Here is a 26,719-nt window from a genome sequence, read left to right as displayed (position 1 = left end):
CAACACTTGCATTCACTGCATAGGAAAACACAATGGGAGACCCACTTCCTAATAGTGGGAACATTTTTTTTCAGGAGGCCCTCCTCTATGTCTCTTCCAAGGGGCATTGGAGTAGGTCCAAATTTTTGGCAGCCCTTGCATTCACTGCATAGGCAAACAGTATGGGAGACCCACTTCCTAATAATGGGAACATTGTTTTCAGGAGGCCCAACTCTAAGTCTCTTCAAAGGGGTATTGGGGTGCATCCACATTTTCAAAGGGGTATTGGGGTGTGTAAAAGGGTGAGATTCCCTCCAAAAATATCAATAATTAATGGGGGAACTCTCCTACACCTCTATTGAGGTCCGATATTAACTATTAACATCAAACTTGACTATTAATAATTAATATCCACTAACGTTATCTGTGCCTTATACTATATACCAACTGAGACAAAACCGTGTGCTAATAAAAGATATTTATTACACAAAAGTCTACAGTTAATATACTACTATTTATCCCACTAACACAGTACACAATAATAATAACAATATACAATTCCCAATTACCTATTTTCCACCCATGTTTCCTAATCACTCATGCGGCCCACCCAACTATACTAACTTTCCCTATATATATACAGATACAAGGATATCAATATCTAGTAGGATTAGTACAGGGTATGTAGGGCTAATAAGTAAAGAGTTACAAGGGAAGAGAGATACTCAGCCATGTGTTGTTATGTCCATCTCTCCAACCGTCCAAAGAGAGCTAGCACATGAGTGCTCTGGGGTTTTAAATCCAGCACAGGAAATGATGTATTATTCCCCGCCCACTGGCTAAGGTCTTTGTTCATGTCCAACCATACTCGCAAAACCTGTTTTAGTACATGGCTGGACATTTTGTTTATCCTGCCCCCAACAGCAGCAAACAGACTGAAACACATAAGGAGATGGGGGCCAATATATACATGTATATTTATCTGCAAACATGGCTAGCATGCAGATGCATATATACATGTACAACCTAGGACACTTCCCTTTACAGGGTGCGTCCAAATTTTGGGCAGACCTGCCACTCACTGCATACGCAATAACAGTATAGGAGACTCACTCTTTAGTAATGAGAACAGCGAAGCATAGCCAGCTGATGGCTCTCTAACAATAGTGAGGGCTGACTGCTGGCCCTTTAAGAATAGTAAAGGCCGCCTGATGGCCCTATAAAAATAGGCTTTGTGACTTTCAGAGTCCCTCCTTCATAAATGAAACAGGATGTGTCTGATCATGTCTCACACACCAAATGGCCAGATAAAGTTGTAAAATGTTAAAATGACATTTTCCGGTGAATGTATTTGTCATGATTGAAAGCAATGCAAAAGTGCAAAAACGCATCAAAAACGCTACGTGTGAACATAGCCCAAGGTGTGAAGGAGTATTTTTGTTTTTGGTTATTTATTTTGCCTTGCCTAACATATGTCCCAGGAAAATCCATGCTGGTTTCGTTTTTGTATGTTTTATTGTGACTCCATAAAAGTGGCATAATACCTCTGACAACGTTGTTGACAGCAGTGATCTAGGAGTCTGAAATGCTTCCAGGGGTCTTCCCCATGCTGATCCCATGTTATTTGAGCACTGATCCCATCGATTTGGGCAATTTTTAGGCCTCTGCAGACCGCCGGGAGGAGCCGCCTGAAAAATGCTTTGACTTTCCCATAGACTTACATTGGCCTCGTTGCTCGGGTCGAGCACCTGAGCATCCCAATTTGCTTGACCCAAGCATCGAGCACCCAAGCATTTTAGTGTTCGCCCATTACTAGTGAAAAGCGAAGAGCACACTAATGGCATCCAAATGCTGTCAGATTTCTTCACAGACTCATAGACTTTCATTACCGAGTTTGATCTGACCCTCGAATCAATATCAGATATGTCGCCATGATTTTGCATGAACCACTCGGTCCGAGGAAAAAAGTCATGTGATCAGCCCCATAAACTACGCCTAAATGCGGCGATCGCTAGAAATTGCAGCATTTAGCAGGCAGGCAGAGGGAGGAAGCCATCATCATGCCGACATCCAGGTCACCAGGCACTATCAAGTTAGTTAGATCATGCGCAGTGCTGTTTTTTCTACAAAATAGTTTTTATTGTGTAAAAGCGGCAAAACATAAAATATATAATCTGGTATCTCTGTAATTGTACTGACCACAAGAATAAAGTTGCCTTATCAATTTTACCACTTTTACCAATTTTATGCAGGATGGCATAAAAAAAAAAAACAATTTGCAAATTGCTGGGTTTTTTTCATTCTGGCCCCCAAAAATTACAATAGAAAGCAATCAAAATTTGTAATGTGCCCGAAAATAGTACCAATAAAAATGTCAACTCGTTCTGCAAAAAACAAGCCATCACATGACACTGTTGGCCGAAATATAGGAACATTAGAGCTCTCAAAATATGGTGATGCAAAAACTATTTTTTGCAAATAAAAACATTTTTTAGTTTTACAACAGCCAAACATAAAAAACTATATAAATCTAGTATCGCTGTAATCGCACCTGCCCAAAGAATAAAGTTGTCTAATCACTTATACCGCATAAGGAACGGCATAAAAAATAAATAAAACCAATTCTTCACCTGCTGTTGATTTGTTCATTCTGCCACCCAAAGAAGCAAAAATGGTTCGGCTCACATTTATCCTGCGCTCTACGCTGAGCTCTTGCATCGGGGTTTCCGTGTAAATTTCTGAAATACGTGATTTAGAGGGAGCCCCTGGCAGAAAGTTTCCTATAATGAGGCAGATGGAGGTACTGTGGATGCTGTCTGACCTGTGATCAGGCGGTGTCCGTCTTTTTAGGCGTACATAAAAGCACGGTATGCCACAGTTTTGTGCACTTCTGAAAAGAAGGACAATGCTGAACAGAGGCCAGTCAGAGTCCAGAGTAACTCTGCTACCTCATTATAATGAATGGATCCCTTGAGGGGTCTCGTCTGCATCACGTCACTCAGAGATTTAGATGGAAACTCCGATGTTAGTGCTCAGTGAGCCCCAGTGTGACTAAACCGCAGTTAGCGTCCACATGCTTGGCATTTCTGTAGTGATGAGAGCCCACCTAAATTACGGATGTGTGTCTCCAGGAGCATGAGCTGGGCACTACCACATACTGGGCACTACAATGTACTGGTCACTAGAATGGCAGTTTGCAATTTTCACTCAGCAACATCCACTACTGCTTGTTTCTGGAAAACACCCATGGAGTCAAAATCGTCACTACACCTGTAGATAAATTTCCAAAGCGGTATAATTTCTAAAATGAGGTCACTTGAGGGGGAATTCTGCTCTTCTAGCATTTAGGGGTTCTGTATATGAAGTCCGTAAACTATTCTAGGAAAATCTGCGCTCAAGGAGGCAAATAGAACTCTATTCTTGCCGAGTCTCACCATATGGCTAAGCAGTACTGTACAGCCACATATGGGGTATTTCTACATTGAGCAGAAATTATGAGACAAATTTTCGTGTCATTTTTACCCATTTCCCAGTGGTAAAATGTGGGGCAAAAACATTTTTAGCCGTAAAAATGTAATTATTTTTTCTTCACTGCCCAATGGTACAAAATGCTGTGCCCCTCTAGTGGTGTCAATATGATCACTGCATCCCTATATGAATTCATTCAGAGGTATAGTATTTAAAACGGGGTTAATTATGGGGGATTCTGCTGTTCTGGCACCTCAGGGGCTCTGCCAATGTGACATGGCATCCTCAAACCAGTCCAGTAAAATCTCAACTCCAATATGGCGCTTCTTCCCTTCTGAGCTTTGCACTGTGTCTGAAAAGTAGTTTTTGACCACATATGGGGTATCTGTATACTCAGGAGAAATTGCACAACTAATTTTGGGGTCCATTTTCTCCTGCTATCCCTGTGAAAATGAAAAAATTTGGGGCTAAAACAAAATTTTTGTGGGAAAAATATATATTTTTTTATTTTCACAGATCAACATTGTAAAATTCACAGATCAACATTGTAAAATTCTGTGAAGCACCTATGGGTTCAAGTTCATCATACAAAAATGAAATTACTTGAGCAGTCTAGTTTCCAAAGTGGGGTCACTTGTGGGGGTTTTCCTCTGTTTAGGCATATCAGGGCCTTTCCAAACGTGACATAACACCCGCAGACCATGCCATAAAAGTCTGGGTTCCAAAACATCACCCCTTCCTTTCTGAGCCACAGTAGTTTTCCCCCACATATGGGGTATCCGAGCACTCAGGCGAAATTGCCCAACAAATTTTGTCGTCCATTTTCTCCTGTTACTCTTGTAAAAATTCAAAATTTGGGGCTAAAAAATATTTTTGTGGGAAAATGTGATTTTTTTTTTATTTTCATGGCTCAACATTATAAACTTTTGTGAAGTTCCCTAGAGGTCTACTTTTCCAAAATGATGCCACTTGTGACAATTTCCACTGTTAAGGGTACATCAGGGGCTTTCCAAACATGACATGGCGTCCACTAATTATTTTAGCAAAGTTTACATTCAAAAATTCAAATGGCTCACCTTACCTTCTGAGCCCTGCCGTGCACACAAACAGTGGTTTTCCTCCATATATGGGGTATTGGCATGCTCAGGAGAAATTGCACAACAAATTTTGTGGTCCATTTTTTCCTGTTACCTTTCCAAAAAGAAAAAAATTGGGGTCTAAAGTAACATTTTTTGTGAAAAAAAATAAATGTTCATTTTTTTCCTCCACATTCCAAAAATTCCTGTGAAGCACCTGAAGGGTTAATAAACTTCTTGAATATGGTTTTGAGCACCTTGAGGGGTGCAGTTTTTAGAATGGTGTCACTTTTGGGTATTTTGTGTCATAAAGGCCCCTCAAAGTCACTTCAAATGTGATGTGGTCCCTAAAAAAATGGTTTTGTAAATTTTGTTGGAAAAATTAGAAATCGCAGGTCAACTTTTGACCCTTATAACTTACTAACAAAAAAAATGTTGGTTCCAAAATTGTGCTAATTTAAGTAGACATGTGGGAATTGTTATTTATTAACTATTTTGTGTGACATATCGCTCTGATTTAAGGGCATGAAAATTCAATGTTTGAAAATTGTGAAATTTTCACAATTTTTTGCCAAATTTCCAATTTTTCCACAAGTAAACGCAAGTCATATCAAAGAAATTCTACCACTATCATGAAGTAAAAAACATTCTCAGAATCAATGGGATCTGTTGAAGTGTTCCAGAGTTATTACCTCATAAAGTGACAGTGGTCAGAATTATAAAAAATTGGCCTGGTCATTAACGTGCAAACCACCCTCGGGGGTAAAAGGGTTAAGTGTCAAATCCAAAAAATTTAAAGTGGGCCAGAAAAAGTGAATCTAAGATTCATATCATTTTTATTTATGTAACCCAAAAAAGCGGCTGCAGCAGTATTGTTGCTAGACCAGATAATGAGTACATCATCCACATAGCGCCCATAACAAGCGATATTTGGATGAAATGGGTTACTTTCTAAAAAAAATTAAAAACTCCTCCCACCATGCAACATAAAGGATAGCTAACAAAAGTGAAAAATGCAATCCCATTGGTGGTCCTTTTAGTTTGGAAAAAAACTCTGCATACCGTATATACTCGAGTATAAGCCGACAAGAGTATAAGGCGAGGTACCTAATTTTACCAAAAAAACCTGGGAAAACTTATTGACTCAAGTATAAACATAGTGTGGGAAATGCAGCAGCTGCTGGTAAATTTCTCCATCCTGGTACGCATTGCTCCCTCATCCCCAATCCTGGAATGCATAGCACCCTCATCCCAATCCTGGTATGCATGGCCATCTCATCCCTCAATCCTGGTATGCATGGTCTCCACATCCCCCAATCCTGGTACAGTGAAGGAAATAATTATTTGATCCCTCTCTGTTTTTTTAAGTTTGCCCACTGACAAAGACATAAACAATCTAATTTTAAGGGTAGGTTAATTTTAACATTTAGAGATAGAAGATCCAAAAATTTTAAGAAAATCACATTGTATAAATTAGATAAATTTATTCGCATTTTGCAGTGAGAAATATGTATTTGATCCTCTACAAACCATTATGAGTTCTGGCTTCTACAGACCAGTTAGACGCTCCTAATCAACTCGTTACCTGCATTAAAGACAGTTGTCTTGCATGTCACCTGTATAAAAGACTCCTGTCCACAGACTCAGTCAATCAGTCAGACACTAACCTCTACAACATGGGCAAGACCAAAGAGCTTTCTAAGGATGTCAAGGACAAGATCATAGACCTGCACAAAGCTGGAATGGGCTACAAAACCATAAGTTAGACGCTGGGTGAGAAGGAGACAACTGTTGGTGCAATAGTAATAAAATGGAATAAATACAAAATGACTGTTAATCAATATCGATCTGGGGCACCATGCAAAATCTCACCTCGTGGGATATCCTTGATCATGAGGAAAGTGAGAGATCAGCCTAAAACTACACGGGGGGAACTTGTTAATCATCTCAAGGCAGCTGGGAGCACAGTCACCAAGAAAACCATTGGCAGCACATTACGCCTTAAAAGTTTAATATCCTGCAGTGCCCACAAGGTCTCCTGCTCAAGAAGGCACATGTGCAGGCCCGTCTGAAGTTTGCCAGTGAACACCTGGATGATTCTGTGAGTTATTGGGAGAAGGTGCTGTGGTCAGATGAGACAAAAATTGAGCTCTTTGGCATTAACTCAACTTGCCGTGTTTGGAGGAAGAAGAAGTATGAATACAACCCTAAGAATATCGTCCCAACGATGAAGCATGGTGGGGGAAACATTATGCTTTGGCGTTGCTTTTCTGCAAAGGAGACATGACGACTGCACCATACTGAAGGGAAGATGGATGGGGTCATGTATCGTGAGATTTTGGCCAACAACCTCCTTCCCTCAGTAAGAGCATTGAAGATGAGTTGTGGCTGGGTCTTCCAACAAGACAATGATCCAAAACATACAGCCAAGGCAATAAAGGAGTGACTCAAAAAGAAGCACAGTAAGGTCATGGAGTGGCCTAGCCAGTCTCCAGTCCTTAATCCCATAGAAAACCTCCTCATCCCCCAATCCTGGTATGCATGTCCCCCTCATCCCCAATCCTGGTATGTATGGCACCCCTCATCTCCCAATCCTGGTATGTAGGGCACCCTCATCCCTCAATCCTGATATGTATGGCCTCCTCATCCCCCAATTCTAGTATGCATCATGGCCTCCTCATTCCCCAATCCTGGTATGTATGGCCCCCTCATCCCCAATCCTAGTATGCATGGCCCCATCACCGCACACATAAAAAATAAACATATACTCACCTTTCTTCCTCACCTCTGCTCCAGCGCTGCATCCTGTTCTCCTGCAGCAGCTCATGTCAGCATCTGAGAGTGCATAGCGTCGCAGCCATGCGCTCTCAGATGCTGATGTGAGCAACTGCTGCCGGCATATTCACTCCTCTCCACGTTGGGACTATGGGCGTGGAGAAGAGTGAATATGCATTCTCTTTAGTAGCAGGCACTGTCAGCAGGAGCCGCGGCTCAGCGCTCCTCTGTGCCCGCTGCTAAAGAGAATGAATATTCATTCTTCTCCACGCCCATGGGAGTGGAGAAAAGGGAATATTCATTTACCTTTAGCAGCAGGCACACATGGTAGCTGCAACAGCGGCTACTGCATGTGCCCTGCTCCACCGCCGCCACAACCCGCTCCTCTGCCGCCGCAACCCCACCACCCACCACTATCCACCAACGGAATTTCTATATACTTGGGAATATACCCAAGTATAAGCCGAGGGGGGCTTTTTCAGCACAAAAAATGTGCTTAAAACCTCAGCTTATAATCGAGTATATACGGTAATTAATTCCCCTGTAAATAAACTATTTTAATTCTAAACTGTACATACTGTATTTGTCTAGATGAAAAGAGATCACTTCCAATGCTCTATTGTGAGGGATACATGAATAGAGGTTAGTAATATCACATGAAAGGAAGGAAACATCATGGGACCAAGTAAATTTATCCATAATATTAAGTACAGAATAGGAATGGGCGTGCACTTAAATGCTCAGATGCTCGTTGCTCGAACTGAACAATTCCTAATGCTCGGATGCTCGTTTCGAGTAACGAGTATAATGAGAGTCAATGAGAAATCCGAGCATTTTTCTGGCAGACACTACAAGGAGGTCTGGGGGACAGTGAAAATGTTGAAATGGTGGAAAAAGTGCTGAATGGAAGGAGAACAGCATGAGGAAGACCACTGAAAGCATCTCTGACTCCCAGAACGATGCTGAGAACAATGGTGTCACACTTTTACTCCACTTTAAGAATGGACAATAAAACATTCAAAATCAAAGAGAAATTGTAGTTTACAGCAAAAACATTTTAAGAAGCATTTTGTCCTGTATAATGAAAAAAGCAAAGAAAGGGGCGCAAGATAGCGCGGTTATCTGATAACAATTATGAAGGTAAGAAATAGTGTTGAGCGAGTATGTTCTATTAACCCTTTCGCCGAGTATGCTCGGGCCGAGCTCCGAGTATTTACAGCTGCTCGGTGATATGGTTGAATCGCTCCCCTGTGCATGATTTGCAACTGTTTGACAGCTTTATTACATGTAAGGAATGTCTATTTCTTACACATTTCTCACATGTAATAAAGCTGTCAAACAGTTGCAAATCATGCACATGGGAGCGATACAAACATATCACCGAGCAGCTGTAAATACTTGGAGCTCGGCCCGAGCATACTCGGACCAGAACATACTCGCTCAACACTAGTAAAAAATGAAAATTGCTAACCTTTAGGGGTTATGACATGCACAACTCATGAGAAAGGCATAAGACGAGGTGCTGCAGCAGGCACAAATCCTTCGGGATTCTTCATGAGAATGTTGGCAAATGGATAAAGATGGTGCCAATGGGAGCCGCGCTTCCTCCTGGATGAATCAGTCAGATTAATTAATATCAGACTTTATTAGAAAGCTATAACACTAAGCGTTTCTCGGACTTCCCGTCCGCTTCCTCAGGTACATAGCTAATGTTGACTATAACAAGGATGTCTATATATACATGTTAGCACACGTGATGAGAAAAAGACCGCCAAAGGATCCCCTGGTGCCAAGGAATAACAGTCTCCTCTGTTCAAAAAACCCTTTGAGGTCAAACAAACATTTGCACGATTGTGACGCACAATCCTTAGTACTATTATCATGACCTGACTGAGTTACAAGCATAATAATAAATGCAAAATTATTAAAACAGAAAAGATGAGAACAAAATTAGTATCAAATAACATGGTACTATAATTACATATTATTCCTTTTGTACGTGGTCAGCTATTGGGTCACAAAGCTGGACACCTGGAATGAGCTGTCCCTTTATGCCTTGGAGGTGTTGTGCTGCCCTGCTGCTATCGTTTTGTCCGAGCAGGTTTTTAGTGCCGCTGGGGGGATCATAACAGACTTTCGCCTGTCTATAGAAAATGCTGACACGCTCATTCTGATAAAAATTAAAAAAGCTTGGGCTAGCTTCGACTTTTTCACACCACCAGATGACGGCAGCACATGAAGTGTTTTTAATCTTTAATATTTGAATGAGGCCTGCCAGTTGTTGCCTTCAAGGGTCTATGGATGACTGGATGACTTTACTTATATTTTTTTCCTGCATTTGCACTTTGTGCAAAGCCTTTATGAGTGTAAGAGTACATTAACAACAATTTCAAAATATTTTAATGAGGCCCACAATTTGTTGCCGTCAAGGGTCAATGAATGACTGTAGTACCCTTATTAGCATTTTTACATGGCTTTGCACTGTGCCCAGAGCCTTTATGAGTGTAGAAAGAAGGAAACCTTGAAGGGTGTATGGATGCCCCAGTTTGTAATTTTTGGCAGGCTTTGAACTGTGTACATAACCTTTATGAGTGTAGAAGTACCACAACTACACCTTGTTCACAATAACTTAATGAAGCACTACAGTTGGTGCCTTAAAGGGTGCATGGATTACCCTGCTTGTAATTTTTGGTAGGCTTTGCGCTTAATACATAGGCTTTATGAGTCTAGGAGTACCACTGCCTGACAATTTGAACAGAATGTATATGATGCTCTCCTTTATATCTAATACAGGGTGTATCTGAGTTCCTCTTCCATTTCATTTTTGGCATTTCTTGTTTCCTTCATAAATTAAGGTAACATTTTTAATGTCTTAATAAAAATGTCAATTTTGATTTACTTAAATTATAATTAATTAAAATCCTTTTTTTAATTTTGCCTTATATATGTCATTATACAGGAAAATGTCGATAAATGGATAAAGATGGTGCCAGTGGGAGCCGCGCTTCCTCCAGGATGAATCAGTCAGATTAATTAATATCAGACTTTATTAGAAAGCTAAAACACTAAGCGTTTCTCGGATGTCCCGTCCGCTTCCTCAGGTACATAGCTAATGTTGACTATAACAAGGATGTCTATATATACATGTTAGCACATGTGATGAGAAAAAGACCGCCAAAGGATCCCCTGGTGCCAAGGAATAACGGTTTCCTCAGTTCAAAAACCCTGTGAGGTCAAACAAACATTTGCACGATTGTGACGCACACTCCTTAATACTATTATCAAGACCTGACTGAGTTACAAGCGTAATAATAAATGCTAAATTATTAAAACAGAAAAGATGAGAACAAAATTAGTATCAAATAACATGATACTATCGTTACTAGAGATGAGCGTTGTGCTACTCGAACTGTTCGCCAATCTCAAATTCGAGCTGTTTTGGGCGGTGTTCGAGCCGTTCGGCGAACACGAACAATTTGAGAAAAATTCGGCTGTTCGAGGTTATGTTCGATAACTGTTCGTGCACCAAAATCATAACTGGACTTTTTCTCAGTAATGATGAAAATTAATGTTAATACGCAGTTTGAGTGTACAGCGGGGTGGGGGGAGGGGCAGGGGATGGATCTCTGCAGGAACAATGAAGATCTCCATTTTTTTTTCTCTTTCCCGCATTTGCAGTGGGGAGGTGCAATCTGTCAGCCTATCAGCAGCGCACACACGGAGCGAAGTGCTTTTTTTCACACAAGCAAGGGCATGTGTCATTGGCAGTGTATGTCACATGTCCTTGCCCTATAAGACCAAGCCATTTTCCCCGTCGCCACCATTTTCTCACTGCTGCAGCTGCGTGTTAGACGGCACCGCTGTTGCTGTGTGCGCTATACCTTGTTAATTTCAAGCCAATTTTCGCACAAATATACAGATAGCTTGGGAGTAGGGAATAGTTGTGATTGCAGTCCTTTTAAGGACTAGGTTACAGCATTTCCTACGACTTTTATCAGGGAGGTCTGTGCTCTTAAATAGATAGGTTGTGGGAGTAAAGACTAATTGTAATTGGAGTCCTTTTCAGGACTAGGTTACATGAGTTCCTATCAGTTTTTGCCAGGCAGGTCTGTGCCAGTGCTGTGCAAGTTTTTTTCACAGCATTTGGCTGAATCTAGCAAAGCTAATCCTTTTTGGCCTATTGCAGAGTGTGTTAGTCAGTGGAGTAGCCTATCTGTGTTGCAAGATATAACACCTGTGTATAGAATACCAATTTTTTTACTGCACCTAGTGAAGTAAAATCTTTTGGGCATAGCATCATTCTATTAGTCCATCTATACTGACCTCCATCAGGTTGCAAACTGAATATAATTTTTTTCTGCATCTAGCTCTGAAAAAATATTTGGGCTTCTAGCAGTGTGTGGGACTTGGTCTATTAGTCCATCTATACTGACCTCCATCAGGTTGCAAATTAAAAATAATTTTTTTCTTCATTTAGCTCTGAAAAAATATTTGGGCTTCTAGCAGTGTGTGGGACTTGTTCTATTAGTCCTTCTATACTGACCTCCAGCAGGTTGCAAATTGAATATAATTTTTTTCTGCATCTAGCTCTGAAAAAATAGTTGGGCTTCTAGCGGTGTGTGGGACTTGGTCTATTAGTCCATCTATACTGACTTCCATCAGGTTGCAAATTAAAAATAATTTTTTTCTGCATCTAGCTCTGAAAAAATATTTGGGCTTCTAGCAGTGTGTGGGACTTGGTCTATTAGTCCATCTATACTGACCTCCATCAGGTTGCAAATTAAAAATAATTTTTTTCTGCATCTAGCTCTGAAAAAATATTTGGGCTTCTAGCAGTGTGTGGGACTTGGTCTATTAGTCCATCTATACTGACCTCCATCAGGTTGCAAATTAAAAATAATTTTTTTCTGCATCTAGCTCTGAAAAAATATTTGGGCTTCTAGCGGTGTGTGGGACTTGGTCTATTAGTCCATCTATACTGACCTCCATCAGGTTGCAAATTAAAAATAATTTTTTTCTGCATCTAGCTCTGAAAAAATATTTGGGCTTCTAGCAGTGTGTGGGACTTGGTCTATTAGTCCATCTATACTGACCTCCATCAGGTTGCAAATTAAAAATAATTTTTTTCTGCATCTAGCTCTGAAAAAATATTTGGGCTTCTAGCGGTGTGTGGGACTTGGTCTATTAGTCCATCTATACTGACCTCCATCAGGTTGAAAATTAAAAATAATTTTTTTCTGCATCTAGCTCTGAAAAAATATTTGGGCTTCTAGCAGTGTGTGGGACTTGGTCTATTAGTCCATCTATACTGACCTCCATCAGGTTGCAAATTAAAAATAATTTTTTTCTGCATCTAGCTCTGAAAAAATATTTGGGCTTCTAGCGGTGTGTGGGACTTGGTCTATTAGTCCATCTATACTGACCTCCATCAGGTTGCAAATTAAAAATAATTTTTTTCTGCATCTAGCTCTGAAAAAATATTTGGGCTTCTAGCAGTGTGTGGGACTTGGTCTATTAGTCCATCTATACTGACCTCCATCAGGTTGCAAATTAAAAATAATTTTTTTCTTCATTTAGCTCTGAAAAAATATTTGGGCTTCTAGCAGTGTGTGGGACTTGTTCTATTAGTCCTTCTATACTGACCTCCAGCAGGTTGCAAATTGAATATAATTTTTTTCTGCATCTAGCTCTGAAAAAATAGTTGGGCTTCTAGCGGTGTGTGGGACTTGGTCTATTAGTCCATCTATACTGACTTCCATCAGGTTGCAAATTAAAAATAATTTTTTTCTGCATCTAGCTCTGAAAAAATATTTGGGCTTCTAGCAGTGTGTGGGACTTGGTCTATTAGTCCATCTATACTGACCTCCATCAGGTTGCAAATTAAAAATAATTTTTTTCTGCATCTAGCTCTGAAAAAATATTTGGGCTTCTAGCAGTGTGTGGGACTTGGTCTATTAGTCCATCTATACTGACCTCCATCAGGTTGCAAATTAAAAATAATTTTTTTCTGCATCTAGCTCTGAAAAAATATTTGGGCTTCTAGCGGTGTGTGGGACTTGGTCTATTAGTCCATCTATACTGACCTCCATCAGGTTGCAAATTAAAAATAATTTTTTTCTGCATCTAGCTCTGAAAAAATATTTGGGCTTCTAGCAGTGTGTGGGACTTGGTCTATTAGTCCATCTATACTGACCTCCATCAGGTTGCAAATTAAAAATAATTTTTTTCTGCATCTAGCTCTGAAAAAATATTTGGGCTTCTAGCGGTGTGTGGGACTTGGTCTATTAGTCCATCTATACTGACCTCCATCAGGTTGCAAATTAAAAATAATTTTTTTCTGCATCTAGCTCTGAAAAAATATTTGGGCTTCTAGCAGTGTGTGGGACTTGGTCTATTAGTCCATCTATACTGACCTCCATCAGGTTGCAAATTAAAAATAATTTTTTTCTGCATCTAGCTCTGAAAAAATATTTGGGCTTCTAGCGGTGTGTGGGACTTGGTCTATTAGTCCATCTATACTGACCTCCATCAGGTTGCAAATTAAAAATAATTTTTTTCTGCATCTAGCTCTGAAAAAATATTTGGGCTTCTAGCAGTGTGTGGGACTTGGTCTATTAGTCCATCTATACTGACCTCCATCAGGTTGCAAATTAAAAATAATTTTTTTCTTCATTTAGCTCTGAAAAAATATTTGGGCTTCTAGCAGTGTGTGGGACTTGTTCTATTAGTCCTTCTATACTGACCTCCAGCAGGTTGCAAATTGAATATAATTTTTTTCTGCATCTAGCTCTGAAAAAATAGTTGGGCTTCTAGCGGTGTGTGGGACTTGGTCTATTAGTCCATCTATACTGACTTCCATCAGGTTGCAAATTAAAAATAATTTTTTTCTGCATCTAGCTCTGAAAAAATATTTGGGCTTCTAGCAGTGTGTGGGACTTGGTCTATTAGTCCATCTATACTGACCTCCATCAGGTTGCAAATTAAAAATAATTTTTTTCTGCATCTAGCTCTGAAAAAATATTTGGGCTTCTAGCAGTGTGTGGGACTTGGTCTATTAGTCCATCTATACTGACCTCCATCAGGTTGCAAATTAAAAATAATTTTTTTCTGCATCTAGCTCTGAAAAAATATTTGGGCTTCTAGCGGTGTGTGGGACTTGGTCTATTAGTCCATCTATACTGACCTCCATCAGGTTGCAAATTAAAAATAATTTTTTTCTGCATCTAGCTCTGAAAAAATATTTGGGCTTCTAGCAGTGTGTGGGACTTGGTCTATTAGTCCATCTATACTGACCTCCATCAGGTTGCAAATTAAAAATAATTTTTTTCTGCATCTAGCTCTGAAAAAATATTTGGGCTTCTAGCGGTGTGTGGGACTTGGTCTATTAGTCCATCTATACTGACCTCCATCAGGTTGCAAATTAAAAATAATTTTTTTCTGCATCTAGCTCTGAAAAAATATTTGGGCTTCTAGCAGTGTGTGGGACTTGGTCTATTAGTCCATCTATACTGACCTCCATCAGGTTGCAAATTAAAAATAATTTTTTTCTGCATCTAGCTCTGAAAAAATATTTGGGCTTCTAGCGGTGTGTGGGACTTGGTCTATTAGTCCATCTATACTGACCTCCATCAGGTTGCAAATTAAAAATAATTTTTTTCTGCATCTAGCTCTGAAAAAATATTTGGGCTTCTAGCAGTGTGTGGGACTTGGTCTATTAGTCCATCTATACTGACCTCCATCAGGTTGCAAATTAAAAATAATTTTTTTCTTCATTTAGCTCTGAAAAAATATTTGGGCTTCTAGCAGTGTGTGGGACTTGTTCTATTAGTCCATCTATACTGACCTCCAGCAGGTTGCAAATTGAATATAATTTTTTTCTGCATCTAGCTCTGAAAAAATAGTTGGGCTTCTAGCGGTGTGTGGGACTTGGTCTATTAGTCCATCTATACTGACATCCATCAGGTTGCAAATTAAAAATAATTTTTTTCTGCATCTAGCTCTGAAAAAATATTTGGGCTTCTAGCAGTGTGTGGGACTTGGTCTATTAGTCCATCTATACTGACCTCCATCAGGTTGCAAATTAAAAATAATTTTTATCTGCATCTACAGTACCTCTGAAAAAATATTTGGGCTTCTAGCAGTGTGTGGGACTATTTGTATTAGTCCATCTATACTGACCTCCATCAGGTTGCAAATTCAAAATAATTTTTTTCTGCATCTAACCCAGCCAATAGTTTTGGCCTAATACCACAGTTTGGCCACTCAGCTCTGCTCGGTTACCATCCATTGTTTTTTTGTGCAAACAACTCCAGAGTTGTGAATTAGTTAACCACCAAAATGAGTGGAAAAAGGCCTGCTGCTGGTGGAAAGGGGAATAGGCGTGTTGGGAAGGGGAAAAAAGGTTGTGTCCGTGGGGTAGGTGTTAAAGCAACAGTAACATCTGCAGAAGAAAGACCATCTTCCAGCCAAACTAAAATGTCTACTTCTTTTAGCGGACAATGTGATAAGATCCCTTTCTTACGGCCACGCCAATCGCTACAAATTCCAGATGAGGCACAAAAACAGCAGGTGCTTCAACGGATATTAAGTGCTCCTTTAAGTGGGCTCTCCTCCACATCAACTTCAACATCACAAATACTCCAGTCCTCAAAGGTGTCACCCAAATCGCACTTGCTTCCTCACAGCTCCCAAATCTCCAGCTGCCCGTCTGAGTATGAGGTAGAACAGATGGTTGAGTCTGCAGAGCTGTTTACTCATACTATAGCCTGGGAATCAGAGGTCGACTCCAGCGCTTCTGTGAATCCAGACGAGGAAATGATCTGCACTGATGCCCAGAATCTTTATGAGTCGGATCCAGGACCAGACGCAGAAGGTTCTGACCATAATGTAGACCCTCATTCCCAAACTGTAACTCCTGTTGGTGGAGACAATGAGGAAGACGATGATAAGACTCAAATACCTGATTGGAGCGACAACTTTAGTTTTTTGTCAGGGCAGGAACAGGTTGGCTCTGAGGACGACGGGTGTGATAACGCACAGGGTGATGATGATGAGGTCGGAGATCCCACTTACTGTCAACCCACAGTCAGCCAAGAGATGAGGTCAGCAGAGGAGGTGGAGGAAGATACTAGTGACGACGAGGTCAGGTTGCGCCTTCCTGGACAGAGACGTAGTACTGGAAGCACGTCAACAACTGCATCCTCAAACACAACTCTGCCTCTCACCACAAGTCGTGGTGGCTCTTCAGGTCGCATGGGTGCTAAGCCTTGCATAGCCTGGGCATTTTTTCAGATCGATAAAGATGACCCAACTCGTGTTATCTGTAACATTTGTCAGCAAAAGCTAAGTAGAGGCCAAAAAATACATAGTTTGAGTACTTCATGCATGAACCGGCACATGGACATGAAGCATAAGTTGCAGTGGGAAGCTCAGTGTGCTACAATGCGGCCTAGCCGGCCGGGCCAATCACCGTCTGCCATATCTTGTGCATCCGCGGCCTCTTCATCCTCTGTGACTGGGGGGACAGCAGTCACACCTGTTTTGGGGCGCAGACCTGCCACCTCTTTACCCGCAACAGCCAGCGTGATTGGCAGGTCATCATTTTCTTTGGAGGTGGTAACACCAGCTGGTGTTGAGCGCTGTCCGACATCGATAGCACCACCTTTGGATCAAGGCAACCTAACATGTCCGCCTGCATCTTCCTCACAGACCGGCAGTTTGCCGGGGACACCCTTATCAACCCCGTCTAAGCACAATAGCCAGCCCTCGGTCCCTCAGATGTGGACAAGTAAAAGACCATTTCCTCCTAGCCATGAGAAAGCTAAGAGGTTGAATTTCACCATCTGCAAGCTCTTGGCTACAGAAATGCTGCCTTTCCGCTGGTGGACACAGAGGATTTTCGAGACCTTATGTCCGTCGCAGTGCCCCAGTACCAGATGCCCAGTCGGCACTACTTCTCAAAGAAAGGTGTGCCTGCGCTCCACCAGCATGTCGCACACAACATCACCGCTTCTTTGAGAAACTCTCTGTGTGACAGGGTGCATTTCACCACAGACACTTGGACGAGTAGGCATGGACAGGGGCGTTACATGTCGCTGACTGGGCACTGGGTAACTATGGTGACAGCAGGACAAGGGGCTGCTGTCCAAGTCTTGCCGTCCCCACGAGTTGTGCGTCAATCCTCTTTATGTCAAAGTTCCTCCACTGCTTCTGCCTCCTCAACCTCCTCTCGGTCTTCCACCTGCACCCAAAGCCTGTCTGGTCATGCCACAAGCTTTCTAACTGCGCAGAAGGGATCCTGCACACCTCCTTACTATGCTGGCAGTAGGGCTCAACGTCATCAGGCGGTTTTTACATTGAAATGTCTGGGAAATGTGAGTCACACAGCTGAGGAGTTGTGGTCAGCTCTGGAGAACCAATTTCATGAATGGTTGTCTCCACTGGACCTGAAACCAGGGAAGGCCGTGTGCGACAATGCTGCAAACCTGGGTGCGGCCCTTCGCCGGGGCAATGTCACACACGTGCCTTGTATGGCTCACGTGTTGAACCTGGTTGTCCAGCAATTTTTAGCCCACTATCCCAGACTAGATGGCCTTCTGCAGAGGGCACGGTCGCTGTGTGCTCACTTCCGCCGTTCGCATCCCGCAGCTCAGCGACTTACATCTCTACAGAAGTCGTTGGGCCTGCCACTTCACCGGCTAAAATGCGATGTGCCTACCCGGTGGAATTCAACTCTGCACATGTTGCAGCGACTGTGGCAGCACCGACAAGCCCTGGTGCAATACGTTCTGACGTACAGCCTGGGCCAACGAGATTCAGAGGTGGGGCAAATCACGCTGGAGGAGTGGTCTCAGATCAGGGACCTATGCACCCTTCTGCACAGTTTTGAAATGGCGACGAAGATGTTTAGTGCTGACGATGCCATTATCAGCATGACTATTCCGGTGATTTACATGCTGGAGCACATGTTAAACAGAATTCGGAGTCAGGTGGTGGCACAAGAGGAGGTGGAGGAAGTAGAGGAGGAGGAGTTGTATGCGGAAGGGCTAACATCTGCAAGGTCCAGACGGTCGGCAGCACCAAGGCGGCAGGCATGTGAGGGTGGGGGAGATGGTTTTACCAGGGCGCATGGTAGCAGCCAAACTAGTGAGGAAGGTGCAGGAGCCCAGGAAGAAGTGGAGGACGAACTGATGGAAGACTCATCAGATGAGGGAGACCTTGATCACATTTCTGTTGTGCGAGGTTGGGGGGAGAGGACAGAGGAAGGAAGCATGATTGTTACCTCGCCACCAACACAACAGGGACTTGGTGCTCCTGGATGCGCAACACACATGAGTGCCTTCTTGCTGCACTACCTGCAACATGACCCTCGAATTGTGAGAATTAGAAATAATCCTGACTACTGGGTTGCCACACTGTTAGATCCCCGGTACAAAAGTAAATTTGCAGAAATTATTCCTGCCATAGAAAGGGATGCACGCATGCAGGAGTATCAGCAGAGACTGTTGCAGAATCTTACATGTGCTTTTCCACAAAATACCAGTGGTGCACGTAGTGAATCTCACAGTTCCAACTTGCCAACCGTGGGACCGTCAAGTGTTCAGCACTCAAACCGTAACAGAACCACAGTATCTGCTGGTAACATCAATTTTGCGGAATCATTTCACCACTTTTTTAGCCCATCCTTTGCAAGGCCACAGGAGACAAGAAGTCTGACACATAGTCAACGCCTAGAGACGATGGTACAGGAGTATCTCCAAGTAAACATTGAAGCCACGACTGTGTCACTGGACCGTTGCTCTTTTTGGGCTTCCAATCTGGATAAATGGCCGGAGCTAGCCACTTACGCCTTGGAGATCTTGTCATGCCCTGCAGCCAGCGTTCTGTCTGAACGTGTGTTCAGCGCTGCTGGTGGTGTGCTGACAGATAAGCGCACGCGGCTCTCCACTGATAATGTAGACAGACTCACGTTCATAAAGATGAACAAATCATGGATCCGAAACGACTTTTCTACCCCTGTGTCATCCTGGGGAGAGTAAAAGCTTGATGATTGGTTAAAATCACCCTACCAACCGTTTTAAGCTTTCAAATTACTAATCATGTTTATCTGTATCTTGACTGGAAAATAATTTGGGCTTTGTAGCAGTGTGCAGCACTGATCCTATTAGGCCATCTATACTAAAGCTTCACCAGATTTAAAATTAAAAATAATTTTTAGCTGCATCTAGCCCGGAAAATAATTTTGGGGCTCCGAGATGCGCAAGACACATAAGTGCCTTCTTGCTGCACTACCTGCAGCATGACCCTCATATTGTCAGAATTCGAAGTAATCATGACTACTGGGTTGCCACACTCTTAGATCCCCCAAACTTTTCGATCAACCTTTTCATTTTAATAAAGACCAAAAAAATGGTCATTTTTGAAATTATAAGCATTAGCAGGTTGTTAGAAACTGAAATCAAACAGTTTTCAACTCAAAACTTTATTCTAGGTGATGTTACATTTTCACATAGGACCCCTTGTTCGAAAGGAGCTTCTGAACTCTCTCGTCCATTGAATTTGTCAGGTTTTGGATGGTTTCTGCTTCAATTGTTTTGCATGAGGACAGAATACCCTCCCAGAGCTGTTGCTTAGATGTGAACTGCCTCCCGCCATCATAGACACTCCTTTTAATGATGCTCCAAAGGTTCTGAATGGGGTAGAGGTCAGGGGAGCATGGGGGTCACACCATAAGTTTGTCCCCTTTTATGCCCATATCAGCCAGAGATGCAGATGTTTTATGTGCAGCATGAGATGGTGCATTATCATGCAGAAAAATGATCTTGCTGTGAAATACACGGTTCTTCTTCTTGAACCATGGCAGGAAGTGCTGTTTGAGAAAATCCACATACATTATGGAGTTCATCTTTAGCGCCTTCAGGGATCCTAAAGGGGCCGACAATCTCTCTCCCCATGATTCCAGCCCAAAACATTACTCCACCTCCTCCTTGTTGGCGCTGTAGCCGTGTTTGCGTGGGGTGTCCATCAACCAGCCATCCTCCACTCCATCCATCTGGACCATCGAGCGCTGCACGGCACTCATCCGTGAACAAAACAGTTTTGAAATCAGTCTTCATGTAATGTTTGGCCCACTGGAGCCGTTTCTGCTTGTGTGAAGTGGATAGAGGAGGTCGACAGGATGGCGTATGCACAGCTGCAAACCTCTGAAGGACCCTGCATCTTGTTGTTCAGGGGACGTTGGAGGCACAAGCAGCTTCAAAAACTTGTCTGCTGCTATGACAAGGCTTTTTTGCCGCTGCTCTTTCAACCTGACGTAATTGCCTGTAGGAAAGAGTCCTCAATTTGCCCTTAACAGCACGCACACGTGTGTACTGTGAATCAGCTACATACTTCTTGATTGCCAAGACACTTCATCCTGATCATCGCACAATGTTGATTGTAGTCATGCCTTGACCTAAACACTCCACAATTTGTTGCTTCTCAGCAGCCGACACATCCTTTTTCTTTCCTATTTTGGCAGAAAATGTAGGCTGCTTAATAATGTGAGAGAGCCTTCTTAAGTAGTCTTGCCTTTCATTGGACACACCTGCCAAACTAATTAGCACAGGTGTCTGCAATTGCTTACAGTGATATAAAGAGCCCTGACACACATCACCATCAATGAGTTTAACTGACAAACAAACAAATTCTTCCCTTATCACTCCTAAACACTTTTTGTATAATAATTTGGAACGCAGTGTACATGTGCTTTTCCACAAAACACCAGTGGTTCACGTAGTGAATCTTACAGTTCTAACTTGCCAACCGTGGTCTGTATGGAGTTGTTCAATAAAGGGCCCAAAAATTAAGATAACATAGATGGGAGAGGTCTCTATGAATAGGAATTCCTAAGTATTTGATACCCCGTGAGGGCCAGGCAAAGGGAAAGTTGGACTGGATGGAATCCTATATGGATTTGGGGAGGGAGACATCGAGGGCCTCAGACTTCGCTGCATTGATTTTAAAATTTTACCATGTAACAAAGTGATCTATTTCAGCCATAACAGCATGGATGGATATATGTGATTGAGTGATATATACTAGGACATCATCAGCAAATAGAGAGCACTTGTACTCGGTGCCTCCCACCTCAATCCACCTAATATTGGGGTTATGGCGAATTGATGAGAGCAGGTGCTCCGTCACTAGGATGTATAAGAGAGGGGACAGAGGACATCACTGCCTTGTCCCATTGGTGATTGTGAAAGGTGATGAAAATGTTCTGACGCACCCCCTGGGCCTTGGGACACCCGGAGCCGGACCCTTTTTGGTGGATGCTGGTGGTTGTAGTCTTCGTGGCGGCGACCCAGTTCCGTGGCTCAGGGCGGTCAAACCAGTGGCGGAACTATTTATGTGGTTTTCATGTTTAAATGTCCGACTACGCCACCCGTGGATTGCGGTCAGAGTGAACCGCCGCTACAGGGCAGACCACTGAGGCTGGTGTTGTGGGTGCAGCACAGCGTAGCATAACTCCCCACGGGAGGAGTATAGCCTCAGGGCAGTGTATGCGGAGGATGGGGGTGATGGTGCAGGGCAGCAGCAGTAACGACACGGAGTCAGTGATGCAGTTCAGGGCCTTTACTCACAGTTCTTATTATCCAGACCACGTCTGCAGGTAACGGCTGCCCACGTCGTACTGTGCACACCAGGTGAGGGGCTCAGACAACTCCCAGATAACTTTGGAGCACTTCACAGGACCCCCTTTGTGTGTCCTTTGTCTGGCCTTTCTTACCAACACTTCTGTCCGGCTGCCTCGGGCCTCCTCTTGGTAAACTTGGCGCCAGTTTCCCTGACCCTATGTGGTGCCTTCCTAGCGGGTGTAGCGAGGGGCTGCGCCACATAAAATGTCAGAGCCTCCGGTTTCTAACTGAGGGTCGTTTCCTGCCTCCACTAGTTCGGGGACCGGTCTCCCCCTTTGGCCTGACCCCTCCACGCAGGTGGATTCGGGCGTGCGGTGGCGACTCGCCCGTCCGCACCCCTGGGATCCCTTCATTCCTCGTTCCTGGAGCCTTCTCCGCTCCTCTTCCTTCCTTCTCCCTCTTCCAGGCCTGGGCCTCTGTTACTAGGCCCGCCTCCGGAGCAGAGCTCATGCAGAGCCCCTGCTCCCTGCCACTTCTGCTCAGACTTCTCTGCACTGAACTAAGATGGTGCCCACCTTTTATACTCCCTTCTCAATGCACCCAGGAACTGCTTCCTCCCTGCTCCTGCACTACAGGGTTCCCCTTCCTCAGTGTTCCCTCCCCCCACTCCAGCCAGGGACAGGGACTGTCGTGCCCATCTCAGGGGCATATTGGTCGCCCTGCCCCACGGCAATGTGGTGTAATGCATGCAGGTGTCGGGTCCTGATCCACACTCCATCCTTACCTGAGAGTGAGATATCACACCTCTGGGTGAGGTGCAATACCTCTGTAGCAACCGAGCCCTCAGGGTGCTACAGTTCCATTTATCTTCAGCCTAGGTGACGTATTGCGATACAGGGCCGTGATTTTGGCTATAAAAGGGTCCCCTAGACCCCTACCCCAAGCTTTATAAGAGAATCATATATGGCGTGCCAGGAGACTCTATGGAATGCTTTCTCAGCATCCAACGAGAGTATCTAATTACAAATTTTTAACTGCATCTAGCCCAGGAAATACTTTGTGCCTAGTAGCAGTGTCTGCTAGTGAGCGGATTATCCCGGCTGTTAAGCAAGCTGCACCACCTGTAGTTTAGACACTTAATTTTTTCAAAGGAAATGCTTCGGGACCATGGGATACTTAGTGAAGAGCATCAGGAGGCACCCCAAGGCATAGGGGCTGGGACTGGCAGTAGGATGCCTTGCGGTGGACAGCCGAGCTCGATCCTTATAAAAGCTTTTTAACTGCAGCAGCTTTAGTGGACGCTACTGGAGCTGGAATTACCACGGCTGCTGGCATGAGACTTGCCCTCCAATAGATCCTTGTAAATGGATTTAAAGTGTATTCATTCAAATTAGAGAGACAATTTAAATTAAAAAGCTTAGAGCTGCCTCCACCACAGGGGGGCTCGCTCGACCCACCAGCGGACAGGCACCAGTATTGGGAGAGGGGGATGGCCGTCAGGGTTCACCGCGGCTCTGGCACAAACCGGGCGACACGGAGGTGGCACGGGCAGGAGCGGACTGGCCGTGTCGGCTTCTCACTTTTTGGATTTTAGAAGGGCATGACATGCCTATATCTGTGTCTCCCCCTCCTTTTACTCCTCCACCTCTTTTATTTTCGCATGACTATATGTACTTGTCACTTTTCCATGTGTTAGTTATGTCTTCTGAGCAGTTTGTCAGCTTTTGGACACCTTTGAAGGTGTTTTCTATGTGTTTCTATGTGTTTTTGTTTGCCTGCCATTGGTTTTAACGGTGTTCGAAGGTGTTCGACGAACAGTTCGGCGAACACACGGGTGTTCGACGAACCGAACCGAACTCGAACACTACGGGGGTGGCTCAACACTAATCGTTACATATTATTCCTTTTGTACGTGGTTTTAAAAGGAAAAAGGGGAACCGAACCATGTTTCTTGCTTCCACATAGCAGGACCGAACGTCCAAACCACTATGCTAGACTCCAGAAGCAGTGAGACATGGGATATAACTAAGAGGTGCCAATCTGAGGACGTACCTGGACAATGTGTAGGATACATGATATACATGTTTGTAATGCTACACATGAGATTAAAATACATATATAATATATAAATGAATAAGAATTGATATAAATAAAAATTAAAATGTACTAGAACTGACTATAAAAAGAAGAATAAAAAAAATCATTTTAATGCGTGTGACATGTCTCTGATACTGAGGATTATTTCCTTTAAAGGAATATTAGACCCATTTTATGTATGACTTAAACAAAGGGAATCTTAAATAATCAAGATGGAATTAAATATCCCCAAAATAATGAGGGATAAATAAATGAGATAATATTTTACTGTCGTAAGAAGACCTCCTCAATTTCATTTGCTCCATGGGGTTTAAGAGTAGTGTTGAGCAACCCCCGTAGTGTTCGAGTTCGGTTCGGTTCGTCGAACACCCGTGTGTTCGTCGAACTGTTCGTCGAACACCTTCGAACACCGTTAAAACCAATGGCAGGCAAACAAAAACACATAGAAACACATAGAAAACACCTTCAAAGGTGTCCAAAAGCTGACAAACTGCTCTGAAGACACAACTAACACATGGAAAAGTGACAAGTACATATAGTCATGCGAAAAGAAAAGAGGTGGAGGAGTAAAAGGAGGGGGAGACACAGATAAAGGCATGTCATGCCCTTCTAAAATCCAAAAAGTGAGAAGCCGACACGTTCAGTCCGCTCCTGCCCGTGCCACCTCCGTGTCGCCGGGTTTGTGCCAGAGCCGCGGTGAACCCTGACGGCCAGCCCCCCTCTCCCAATACTGGTGCCTGTCCGCTGGTGGGTCGAGCGAGCCCCCCTGTGGTGGAGGCAGCTCTAAGCTTTTTAATTTAAATTGTCTCTCTAATTTGAATGAATACACTTTAAATCCATTTACAAGGATCTATTGGAGGGCAAGTCTCATGCCAGCAGCCGCGGTAATTCCAGCTCCAGTAGCGTCCACTAAAGCTGCTGCAGTTAAAAAGCTTTTATAAGGATCGAGCTCGGCTGTCCACCGCAAGGCATCCTACTGCCAGTCCCAGCCCCTATGCCTTGGGGTGCCTCCTGATGCTCTTCACTGAGTATCCCGGGGTCCCGAAGCATTTCCTTTGAAAAAATTAAGTGTCAAAACTACAGGTGGTGTAGCTTGCTTAACAGCGGGATAGTCCGCTGACTAGCAGACACTGCTACTAGGCACAAAGTATTTCCTGGGCTAGATGCAGTTAAAAATTTGTAATTAGATACTCTCGTTGGATGCTGAGAAAGCATTCCATAGCGTCTCCTGGCACGCCATATATGATTCTCTTAAAAAGCTTGGGGTAGGGGTCTAGGGGACCCTTTTATAGCCAAAATCACGGCCCTGTATCATAATACGTCACCTAGGCTGAAGATAAATGGAACTGTATTACCCTGAGGGCTCAGTTGCTACAGAGGTATTGTACCTCACCCAGAGGTGTGATATCTCACTCTCAGGTAAGGATGGAGTGTGGATCAGGACCCGACACCTGCATGCATTACACCACATTGCCGTGGGGCAGGGCGACCAATATGCCCCTGAGATGGGCACGACAGTCCCTGTCCCTGGCTGGAGTGGGGGGAGGGAACACTGAGGAAGGGGAACCCTGTAGTGCAGGAGCAGGGAGGAAGCAGTTCCTGGGTGCATTGAGAAGGGAGTATAAAAGGTGGGCACCATCTTAGTTCAGTGCAGAGAAGTCTGAGCAGAAGTGGCAGGGAGCAGGGGCTCTGCATGAGCTCTGCTCCGGAGGCGGGCCTAGTAACAGAGGCCCAGGCCTGGAAGAGGGAGAAGGAAGGAAGAGGAGCAGAGAAGGCTCCAGGAACGAGGAACGAAGGGATCCCGGGGGTGCGGACGGGCGAGTTGCCACCGCACGCCCGAATCCACCTGCGTGGAGGGGTCAGGCCAAAGCGGGAGACCGGTCCCCGAAACTAGTGGAGGCAGGAAACGACCCTCAGCTAGAAACAGGAGGCTGTGACATTTTATGTGGCGCAGCCCCTCGCTACACCCGCTAGGAAGGCACCACATAGGGTCAGGGAAACTGGCGCCAAGTTTACCAAGAGGAGGCACGAGGCAGCCGGACAGAAGGGTTGGTAAGAAAGGCCAGACAAAGGACACACAAAGGGGGTCCTGTGAAGCGCTCCAAAGTTATCTGGGAGTTGTCTGAGCCCCTCACCTTGTGAGCACAGTACGACGTGGGCAGCCGTTACCTGCAGACGTGGTCTGGATAATAAGAACTGTGAGTAAAGGCCCTGGACTGCATCACTGACTCCGTGTCGTTACTGCTGCTGCCCTGCACCATCACCCCCATCCTCCGCATACACTGCCCTGAGGCTATACTCCTCCCGTGGGGAGTTATGCTACGCTCTGCTGCACCCACAACACCAGCCTCAGCGGTCTGCCCTGGAGCGGCGGTTCACTCTGACCGCAATCCACGGGTGGCGTAGTCGGACATTTAAACATCAAAACCACATAAATAGTTCCGCCACTGGTTTGACCGCCCTGAGCCACGGAACCGGGTCGCCGCCACGGAGACTACAACCACCAGCATCCACCAAAAAGGGTCCGGCTCCGGGTGTCCCAAGGCCCAGGGGGCGCGTCAGAACATTTTCATCACCTTTCACAATCACCAATGGAACAAGGCAGGGATGTTCTCTGTCCCCTCTCTTATACATCCTAGTGACGGAGCACCTGCTCTCATCAATTCGCCATAACCCCAATATTAGGTGGATTGAGGTGGGAGGCAC

Source organism: Phyllobates terribilis, unplaced genomic scaffold, assembly GCF_046119375.1.
Source record: "Phyllobates terribilis strain yellow unplaced genomic scaffold, ASM4611937v1 Scaffold_3__8_contigs__length_932513732, whole genome shotgun sequence".
Classification (NCBI taxonomy): Eukaryota; Metazoa; Chordata; class Amphibia; order Anura; family Dendrobatidae; genus Phyllobates; species Phyllobates terribilis.
This window is presented reverse-complemented; position numbering follows the sequence as displayed.